This window comes from Ananas comosus, linkage group 12 (genome assembly GCF_001540865.1).
Source record: "Ananas comosus cultivar F153 linkage group 12, ASM154086v1, whole genome shotgun sequence".
Classification (NCBI taxonomy): domain Eukaryota; kingdom Viridiplantae; phylum Streptophyta; class Magnoliopsida; order Poales; family Bromeliaceae; genus Ananas; species Ananas comosus.
The window spans coordinates 9,241,897-9,253,051 of NC_033632.1; the positions used below are offsets into that span (position 1 = coordinate 9,241,897).

The 11,155-nt window shown below is 39.0% G+C and overlaps 2 long non-coding RNA genes across 4 annotated transcripts; both read left to right on the forward strand.

Annotated features, from left to right (window-relative positions):
• LOC109718743 lies at positions 269-4,907 on the forward strand. The gene is made up of 3 exons (XR_002218506.1): positions 269-776; positions 861-1,040; positions 4,722-4,907. It is a non-coding gene; the product is annotated as an uncharacterized LOC109718743 (long non-coding RNA).
• Positions 5,191-7,724, forward strand: LOC109718742. Of its 3 annotated transcripts, none has more exons than XR_002218503.1 (6): positions 5,191-5,731; positions 5,806-5,892; positions 5,957-6,092; positions 6,160-6,213; positions 6,372-6,431; positions 7,481-7,724. It is a non-coding gene; the product is annotated as an uncharacterized LOC109718742 (long non-coding RNA). The 3 variants fall into 3 exon arrangements; XR_002218504.1 differs by having other exon boundaries at positions 5,968-6,092; positions 6,163-6,213; XR_002218505.1 differs by lacking the exon at positions 5,957-6,092.

Below are 11,155 nucleotides of genomic sequence, written 5' to 3' on the forward strand. Positions count from 1 at the left end.
AAAGAGAGAAGTTAGATTTCGAACAGATTGTTTCTGATCCTTTTTGCACTCCAATGACTTCACCTCTACAATCATTTGCACATGGGTGAAGATTGGAGACTATGGATTGCACAGTTCACGCATAGGAGCTTTTGATTTAGACATTTACTGAACACAAAAATCCTTTTGCATATGCATACCTACTTGCATGAATTGGAGTAGCTAGCTGAATACAGAGTAGTTCAAAGTCCCCATAAAATTTGCGCTAGTAATGGATCCATTTTGTAGTTTACTAGCAAACTGAGACGTATTGCTGTGTATCACAAATCCTTTCCTATGATTGAAAGGTAAGGATAGGAGCCGTCGTCAATCCTTTTTTTAGCTCTTTAAAACTCCTTTGTCAATTCTCACTCCATACATATTTGGTTCTGTTATGAGGAATCAAGTGAAGGGTGCGGTATAATACCCGTACCCAATTAATTTTAAAATCTAAATATATGGACGTGATAAACCCATTAGTAAATTGGGATTTATTTGTGCCGTCGGATTTAACTGATTTCGTTGGATTTGTCGGTTTAAACCGATTTGGTTGGATTTGATTTTCGGATTAGTTATACTCTAACACTTGTTAGAGTAGGATTTAGATTTAACCCTAATTAATCACCTATCAATAGGTAACTTAGAAAGAGTGTACGGCCAAAAAAATATATAATAAAATATTGTGCCCGGATTCTTTATGCGTGGCTGCTAGTGGGAGCAAGATCCGACGATCGTATGGGAAGAAGAGAGAGAACTAGGTGAGTCTCCAATGTTTAGTTCTTTTGGTTTTTAATCTTCTTTTCATTCTTTTTCTACCTCCCCATCTTATCCTCTCTTCACAGTGTACCACCATCGTCAACGCCGGAGTGGTCGCCGGCCACCTACGATCGGGTCGAGGCGAACTCCTCCGCATGGGGTGATCAGGGTTAGCCACGAAAGGGGTTTGGGAGATTCTTTGATTGGGTTGGGAAGGAGAAGGAACAAGATGGAATTATTTTGGATATAGCTAGACCTGGTTGATGGTAGACCACATTAATTTTTGCATGGTTTATTTTACATTTGAGTTTCAATTTATCATAACGATATTATAAGCGATTAAGTTGTTAATTAGAGCATTTTGCCTCTGTCTAATAAACTATAATTAATCAAAAAAGCTTATGGTGCATGCTGCCGGTGTTGGACTAGATGCAATGAAATTTGGGTGCTTATAATTGCTTAAAAGATCAGCCAGAGACCAATCTATAAATAGCAATCTTGGTTTTAGGGACTGGTTCGTAAAAAAGGCATAACTTTTTATCTATAAGGCGGAATTTCACGATTTAAGTGCCATTGGACTCGTCTTGAAAATACGGATAAGATTATGTGTTCTAATTATCTAGATTTGCTATATATTTGTCGCAAAATTTTTAATAGTTAAAGAGTTTACTTGAAATGGGGCTGCTATAAAACCTCAATATTAGAACGTGACAAATTTGTGAGCATTAATAAAGGCAAGTAAATAGTTAGTTTTTTGCAAAAGATAGAAAACATATGGATCCGAGTGGGTCTCAGGCACGATTATTATTTGTTTTATTTATTAGTTGTTAGTACACCCGAGTGGATTTTATGATTATTATAGGTTGTTGTGGTTTATTTATTTTCATATTATTATTATCATTAAAATAATCTATTGTTCACGACCGCTGTGGTCGAATACCTAGGAAGGAAGGGATTTTTTCTTGTACACAATTCCCAAGGAGGAACGACGCATAGTTGTAACTCTCGTGGTTAGAGCGACAAAGTGGAGATGCTCCAAATTATGACCATTGTGGTTTCAAATTGAAAAATTATCGTTATCCTTAAAATAGATTTCTTTTTAAGCGTTGCGCTTACTTTTATTGTGTACGGTTTCAGGAGCCGAGATTAGGGCGTGTGAGATAATTGGCTGGCGTTAGATAGATTTTTATCTTTTGGACATATAGTTTATTTTGATTTGAGATTGATTTATTGGACATTTAGTAGTTATTGCTCAGTTTTTTTAATTAATAAATTGTTTTATTTAGTCTTTAATTAAAAGGGGCTCTGAATCTATTTAAGGGCTTCCGTTTTTCGAGGTTCTTCTTTCAGATTCGTGGCCAGTTGTTGCGGCTCGGATCCGAGCAGTTGGATCCAAAGTGTGACAGCTTTACTGGTATCAGAGCCTAAGTTATTAACACCTTAGGGCAAAATGACACAATACTCAGGAATTTAGGACTCCCGAGTGTGTGGGATTACTTTTTTGGATACGAGGCGAGGGTTTAGCGTATTTTATGTCTTGATTGTGTCTGTTATGTAGATGATGGCTCGTTCTCGGAGGACTATTAGTTCGCAAGCTAACGTACCTAGTGATCCTCTTTTGTCGAAGAACCTACCACCAAAGAACTCATAATCGGAGGTGTTTTCAGCTAGAAACGACAGAGAGGGTCCCAAGACCCATTGCAGGAGATGTTGAGTGTTATTAACACTCAGCAGGATCAAATGATGGCCCTATAGAAGGAGATCAGAGGCATTAATGCAACACAAAGTAGCGATCCTCGTGGTGGGAAAAGCCTTATTGATTTTCAGAAGCTAAATCCTTCTATTTTTCATAGGTCGACGATCCTCTAGAGGCAGAATTTTGGTTCCAGAAGATGGAGAAGGCCTTGATGCATATGGGCATTAGAGGAGAGACGCAGGTGACCTTCGCCATTTATATGCTTCGGAGAGGAGCTTATGAGTGGTGGAAGTCAGTCCGGAATGGACAAAGTGAAAAGACACAATCATTGACATAGAAGAAATTTTGCAAGATTTTCTATAACAAATATGTCCCAGAAAGTATTTGTTGGGCTAAGAAGGCAGAATTCATGCACTTGGAATAAGATAATCGCATGGTTACTGAGTACGAGCTCAAAAATTTGAGAAAGTGCTAAGGCTAGACATCATGCAGTTGGTTGTTGGTTATGAATTGCTGAATCTCAAAGATATTGTGAACAAGGCAGATTGCACAAGTTATTTTTGAGCCGAGTTGAACTCATGACACCTTTTCTCAGTCTCTTTTAGGAGGTGCGTCCGAACGCCGAGACAATCAGAAAGGCAGGAATGATGGCTCGAGACAGAGAGAAGGAGGTCGACTCTCACGACTGCAACCTAAAAATATGAGGTGTAGCCAATGTGGCGAACCACACCATACAAATAGATGTAGGTGGAAGTCGGGCGCCTGCGGTTCATTTGTACATAAGATCACTAGCTGCCTAGTTAGGAAGCAGAAGCGAGATGCGATACATCAGTAAGGTGCGGGCGCATCAACAAGCGGGACGACTCCTTAGGGTCCACGTGCATAGAGGTCGATACAAAACTAGAGGGATTAGAGTGGCTCGGGTCACTCAAGCCAGATGCGAGCATATGCGATGACGCAGCGGGATAGGTTAGGAGGCATGGACGTCCTGACATGTATGTTACATTTCTCAGCAGTTTATGCATATACCTTATTTGATTCTAGTGCCACACACTCTTTTATATTTAGGAAGGTAATCTTAAATTATGGTTTGACGCATTCACCGTTGGGATTTGATTTGTAGATTGACATGCTTGTGGGAGGCCTTAGTGTTTGCGAACTGTGCAGATCTTGTCCAGTAGAAGTCAACGGTCATGTGTTGCCAACTGACCCTATAGTCATCGATATGAATGAGTTCCATGTTATTGATGGCCCATGGAGCCACAATCGATTGCTCTAGTCAGAAAGTGATGTTTCATACTCTCGACGGATCAAAGTTTATATTCACATCGGGAGTCAGAGCCGCTCTCCCCCGAGAATCATCTCAGCCTTGAAGGCTACTAAAATGCTGTGGAGCAGCTGCTTCGCTATTTTAATATCCACGATGGACTCTTAGAATGAGCAGTTAAAGCTTGAGGAGATTCTTATTGTGAGGGAGTTTCAGATATATTTTTATCCGATTTGTTGGGGTTATCGCCTGATCGAGAGAGCGAGTTTATTATTGATTTGGCTCCGGGTGCGAAACCTATCTCTAAACCCCTGTATCAGATGGCTGCCGTGAGTTGCGGGAGTTGAAAGACCAGCTACAAGAGCTGTTTGATAAAGATTTTATTCGACCTAGTGTTTTGCCATGGGGTGCACTAGTTTTGTTCGTGAAGAAAAAGGATAGAAGTTTGCAACTGTGTATTAACTATAAGGAGTTAAATCGGATCATAGTGAAGAAAAAATATCCATTATCTCGTATTGGTGACTTATTTGACCAGCTATAGGGTTTCTAGATTTTCTCAAAAATTGACTTGTGGTCGGGCTACCACCAGCTGAAGATCAAGGTTGAAGATATTCCCAAGACAGCTTTTAGGATGCACTATAGGCATTATGAGTTTCTTGTGATGCCGTTTGGGTTGAAAAATGCTCCAGTCGCATTTATAGACCTAATAAATCGAATCGTCAAGCCCTATCTAGACCAGTTTATAGTGGTGTTTATTAATGACATACTTATTTACTCGCAGAGTGCAAAGCAGCACGAGCAGCACATTAGATTTTTTATTGTGTTCCAAATTCTGCAATGAGGTTCCAGTTTTGGTTCATTCGAACGTGGACTATGATTCGTTGCAAATTTACACTATTGGTGCACAATTGAATAATCTCATTACGTTTTACACTTTGTTCGATTGCATGATAATTTGTATTCTTTGTAAATTTATACTGTCAGGGCGCAGGAGAATAGTCTACGGAGGTTCCAGTTTCGGTTCATTGGAACGTGGACGTCGATTCGTTGCAAATTTACACGTTTGGGGAATAATGGAACAACTAATGAGGTTTTGCTCTTTGTTCGATTGAATGAGAATATGTATTCTTTGCAAATTTACCCAGCTAAGGCGCAGTAGAATAGTCTAATGAGGTTCCAATTTTGGTTCATTTGAACGTGGACTACGATTCATTGCAAATTTGCACTCTTGGAGCACAATAGAATAACCTAATTACGTTTTACTCTTTGTTCAATTGAGTGAGAACGTGTATTCATTCCAAATTTATACTGTCAGGGCACAGGACAATAGTCTACTGAGGTTCCAGTTTCGGTTCATTTGAACGTGGACATCGATTTGTTGCAAATTTACACTCTTTGGGCATAATAGCACAATCTAATGAGGTTTTACTCTTTGTTTGATTTAATGAGAACATGTATTCGTTGCAAATATGTAGTACTCTGAACTGGGCAAATTGCGAAGTTCGAGAGTGGAATTGACAATTGGAGTTAACCCACATCTTTTAAAGAGTGGTAGTGAAGTTTTTGATAAGCCATATGAGTGATTGGACTGCCGGAAGTAGGAAAGTGCATTGCAAAATACACTTTTCTGCATTCTGCACTAGGTACCGGTACCAGATCGGGTACCGGTATCAAATGCAAACTGCTGCGTGGCAACAGGATGATTTTGGTCTTTTTGGCATTCAATCTTATCCCCTCAGGCCCCTGTACAACCCCTGAAGCTACTTGAAGGTTACTAGAGCTCAAGGGAAGGGATTTGTATCTCATTCACTTTCTCTCTCTAGATTTTTTTCTCTCTCTAAAAGGGATCAAGGTTTTGAGCTCATTTTTCTTCTCCTCTTGTGTGTTTGCTGATTTGGAGGACTTAGAGCAGCTGTGGGGAAGAAGAAAAGTGGTCTTGGGAGAGGGTATTCGCAGCTCTAGTTCTGTAGGAAGTTGAGTTACAGCTGGGTGAGGTGAACTACTCAACTTTCCCTTAGTTGATGCTATAGTAATAAAGTTGATGTGGGTTCTTGGTCTCTTGTCACAGCCGATTTTGGGAGGTACTCACCAGATGTACCAAGGGATATTTTGCTAAATTTCAGCCACCTGGAACTAGAGAAAAGCTGGAATAAAGGTTGGAAAATGATTAGCCAACTACTTACCTTGTTTTGTTACTATACTAAGTGTATTAGTTATAGTTGTGATGCAGTTGGGAGGTGGATTCACAATAGATTTTTATGAACCTTAGGACTGAACTTTGGGTGACCTTTAAAGCTGATTTAGGGGTACTTCAACCAACTGGAAAGTGGAATCCAAGTTTGGGAATTTAAACAAGTAAGATTCAGCCTATACTATGTACTTATATGGGAATACTAATGCCGTTTTTGATGATTGGTTGCAGCAGGCTCACAACTGGTGTGGGACCTCTTGACTGGGATTTTGATGGTCATTAAAGGTTAGAATTAGTGTATTCTAACCTAAAGTAAAGTGGAAGTAATCTTGGATCAGTATTAGATGGGAATTTTAGCCTAAATGGAGTAATTATGTGAATTTGGTATACTTTAATGTGGAAATAGGAAGTAAACTCCTAGCTGATTTCAAATTTCATGCTAGGGTGCTTGGAGACTTCGATTTACCTTTGCTTGCTGGTTCAACAGGATTTGACGTGTATTGGTGGGTTCGACCTCACCGGAATAAGTGGTTTCCCTATGTTCTTTATGATACTATAGAATTGCTAGTTATGGGTAACCATGATAATAGATTACTAAATGAAGAGTATTTGAGATAACGAGCATACTTGTTTTATGCGACTAAAATAGACCTCTATTGAGTAGATATTCGGGGGCAAATATCTTGTATTGCATATATGCAGTTAACATTCAGTATAGATGCATTAACAATGAAATAGACTTGACATTCATAAGCTGGTAGGTTATGAAAGGTTGGATTGACAGAATAGTAGTAATTCGATTAGATGACTTTATCATACTTCTATGAAGTAGAGAACAAGGCATTAAATCTATAACTTGGAAAATAGTATCTTTGTATAGATAAGTTATGAATGCAAAGGGCATGTGTAAACTAGCATCAGTTTCATATGGTTGTATAATCCAGTGACACTAGTATGTTATATTGTGTTTAAACTCCGACCTATAGGTCGGTAGAGGTTGTTCTATATTTGAGACATGATGATTGAGGACCTTGTACTTGGGTCATGCTTGCTTGCCATTGTGCTCATTCGCACATGCTTGTGAGGGTCGCTCCCTACAAGGCGGCACTCTGGAGTTGGCCTACGTGACAGATTGCTCACCCGTGCGGGATTGGGTGTCGAAGTGGATTGCCGTGGGGAGTGTTTACTACCACGGGGCTATTAGGCGCGGTGCAAGCTGAACTACCTTGTGTAGATCGCTATGAATTAAACAAATTGCTATATTGTATTGCTAATATTCTCTATTTGATAGTGTGCATTCATGAGAATATGTAGCATGCCTACTTGTATAGTATAGCCTTTACTTGCATATCGTGATTGTGATATTGGAAACCAAGTCATTTTAATATCTTCTAGCTGTATTAGCATTGTTATTTCTTTCATGCTATAGATATACTTGTTTTCTTTCCTTACATCATAAACCTGGTGGTGTAATCCGCTGAGGTCGGCGGCTTGCCCACTGGGAACTATTGCTTAATAGTTCTCACGCCCTTTTGTTGTTGTTTGTCTACAGAGCCATCCACTACGGGAGAGGCTAGGGATCGCGGCAAGGGGGTCGCATCTAGGTAGGCATAGCGTGGAGTCCTGCTAGGTGATCACCTCGCTATTCTGAGTTTGCCGACAAGGAGGATGTGTACCTATGTATAGAGAGACTACCAGGTGTTTATATAGTTCTTTTGGCGACCCTGAGGTGTATATGTATGGTTAGAGTGATGTAATTACAGTTTTATGTTTCTACTTCTTGTTGATCTTGGTGAAGTTTATATCTATATCCGCTAGCTGGTAGTACTTTTGGTATATTTTGTACATACTTTGCTCTAATACCATGTTAGACTCTTTGGCTCATTGTTACTTTTCTAGCATGGTTTTGGTAGACGCCTTGTATACTGTAGGAATATGGCAGGTCTGTGCATGTATCGGGATGTATCGGGTATGCTTCCGCTGATACCCGGGCGTGACAAAATATATACTATTAGGGCGCAGAAGAATAGTCTAATGAGGTTCCAGTTTTGGATCCTTTAAACGTGGACAACGATTCGTTGCAAATTTACACTCCTGGGGCATAATAGAATAATTTAATGAGGTTTTACTCTTTGTTCAATCAAATAATAACATGTATTCGTTGCAAATTTAAACTGATAGGGCGCACAAGAATAGTGTAATGAGGTTCCAGTTTTGGTTCATTTAAACGTGGACATCAATTCGTTGCAAATTTACACTCTTGGGGCATAGTAGAACAATATAATTAGATTTTACTTTTTGTTCGATTGAATGAGAACATGTATTCATTCCAAATTTATACTGCCAAAGGCACAGAAGAATAGTGTATTTAGGGTCCAGTTTTGGTTCATTTGAACGTGGACATCAATTCGTTGCAAATTTACATTCTAGGGACATAATAGAACATTCTAATTAAGTTTTACTCTGTGTTCGATTGAATGAGAACATGTATTCGTTGCAAATTTATAATGTTAGAGCGCTGGGGAATAGTCTAATGAGGTTCCAATTCTGGTTCTTTTGAACATGGACATCGATTCGTTGCAAATTTACACTCTTGAAGCATAATAGAATAATCTAATTACGTTTTTCTTTTTGTTTGATTGAATGAGAAGATGTATTCGTTGCAAATTTATACTGTTAGGGCGCAGTAGAATAGTCTAATGAGGTTCTAGTTTCGGTTCTTTTGAGCATGGACATTGATTCGTTTCAAATTTACACTCTTGGTGCTTAATAGAACAATTTAATGAGGTTTTACCCTTTGTTCGATTGAGTGGGAACATGTATTCGTTCCAAATTTATACTGTCAGGGCACAGGGGAATAGTCTACTGAGGTTCCAGTTTCGGTTCATTTGAACGTGGATATCGATTCGTTGCAAATTTACACTCTTTGGGTATAATAGAACAATCTAATGAGGTTTTACTTTTTGTTCGATTTAATGTGAACATATATTTGTTGCAAATATATATTGTTAGGGCGTAGGGCGTAGAAAAATAGTCTAATGAGGTTCCAGTTTCAGTTCCTTTGAACATGGACATCGATTCGTTGCAAATTTACACTCTTAGGGAATAATAGAACAATTTATTGAGGTTTTACTCTTTGTTGATCAAATGAGAACATGTATTCGTTGCAAATTTATACTGATAGGGCGCACGAGAATAGTGTCGTTGCAAATTTATACTGATAGGGCGCACGAGAATAGTGTAATGAGGTTCTAGTTTTGGTTCATTTGAACGTGGACATCGATTCGTTGCAAATTTACACTCTAGAGACATAATAGAACATTCTAATGAGGTTTTACTCTTTGTTCGATTGAATAAAAACTTTTATTCGTTGCAAATTTACACTGTTAGGGCGCTGGAGAATAGTCTAATGAGATTCCAGTTTTGGTTCATTTGAACGTGGACATCGATTCGTTGCAAATTTACACTATTGGGGCATAGTAGAACAATATAATTAGGTTTTACTTTTTGTTCGATTGAATGAGAACATGTATTCGTTGCAAATTTATAATGTTAGAGCGCTGGGAAATAGTCTAATGAGGTTCCAGTTTCAGTTCTTTTGAACGTGGACATCGATTTGTTGCAAATTTACACTCTCGAAGCATAATAGAATAATCTAATTACGTTTTTCTCTTTGTTTGATTGAATGAGAAGATGTATTCGTTGCAAATTTATACTGTTAGGGCGCAGTAGAATAGTCTAATGAGGTTCTAGTTTCGGTTCTTTTGAACATAGACATCGATTCATTTCAAATTTACACTCTTGGGGCTTAATAGAACAATCTAATGAGGTTTTACCCTTTGTTCGATTGCTAGGGCTTCAAAAAGATATTTTATGCTTAGCCATGTTTTAGAGACACCCCACATCTTATTTATATGTTTAGAAGACATTAGAAATAGATTAAGATTGAAAAAATCATATTTGGAAACTCAAAACCATATTTAGAAAACTAACGTAGGGTTCAGGGTCCGGACCTTGAAAGTCCTGACCTTGCCTGCACGGTCCTGACCTTGACAGCCTACCAGCCAAGAAGGCTTACGGGTTTCGGACCTTGCTTTCAGGGTCTGGAACTTGAAACTTGGAAAACTTAATTTTTATATTTTAAATCATTTTTTATCTATTCTAATGTCTTCCAAACACTTGTAAATGATCATAAATCATCATCAATATTATTCAAACTTACCAAGCATTGTGGATTCATGTTTTGAGTCTTCGAGTCTTCGATTTTCATCTTTTCTTCTATAAACCTTCAAGACTCTGACTTACTTCACAAAATATGCCAACTTAAAATCCATAACAGTGGAAGCATGGCTGAGGCCCACAAATGCTATTGAGGCGCAGCCTTTTGAGCCTAGCTAGCTATTATAGGTGGTTCGTAGAGAGGTTCTCGCAGATAGCAGTCCCTTTGACGTGGTTAATGCAAAAAAGAGCAAAATTTGTGTTGACCGATGTGTGTGAGGAAAATTTTCAAGAGCTAAAGCATGCTTGGTCACGGCTCCTATCTTGACCTTATGTTAAGGGTGAAGGCTTTATCATTTACAATGATACATCCCTATAAGATTTAAGGTGTGTATTAATGCAAAATAATTGAGTGATCGCTTAGTGTAGCATACCGAACTTTTATAATTGTGAAGTTTCGGTGTATGTTGGTTTGGAAAGCTATTAGAATGGTTCCGGTGAAGTTCGGGAGCATTCGGTTGTTTTCGATACGCGTCAGGCGCGAAAACAAAACCCGAAAAGCTATGATTGGACCTTGGCCTAAATCTGGCAAGGCGTGGTTGAAAAGAGGGTTTAAACGCGCTCGAAAACATGTTTTGGGGTCTCGGTACGATTAGAGATGAATCGGAGGCCCAACGAGCGAAAACGAAGCAAAACGGAGAAGAAACGAAAAAATGCTGAAATTTGGCTAAGTCCTTAAAATTACTGGGCTGTCTGGACCTACGGGGTCCAGACCTTGGTTTTAGGGTCCGGACCCCAAGAGCGAAAAATGCCTAGTTTGGGCTGATGGCAGTTTTGTAATTAGGGGGAACTTTATGTATAAAGGGGCTTCTTCTCCCTTTCATCTTCCTCCTCTCTTCACAGCCACCCCACCATTGTTTCTAGAGAGAGAAGCTCCTCTCTCTCTCTCTCTAGATATCTCTCTCCTCTCTCAAGATCTATCTCCCAAAGTTGGGATTTTGGAGGAGAA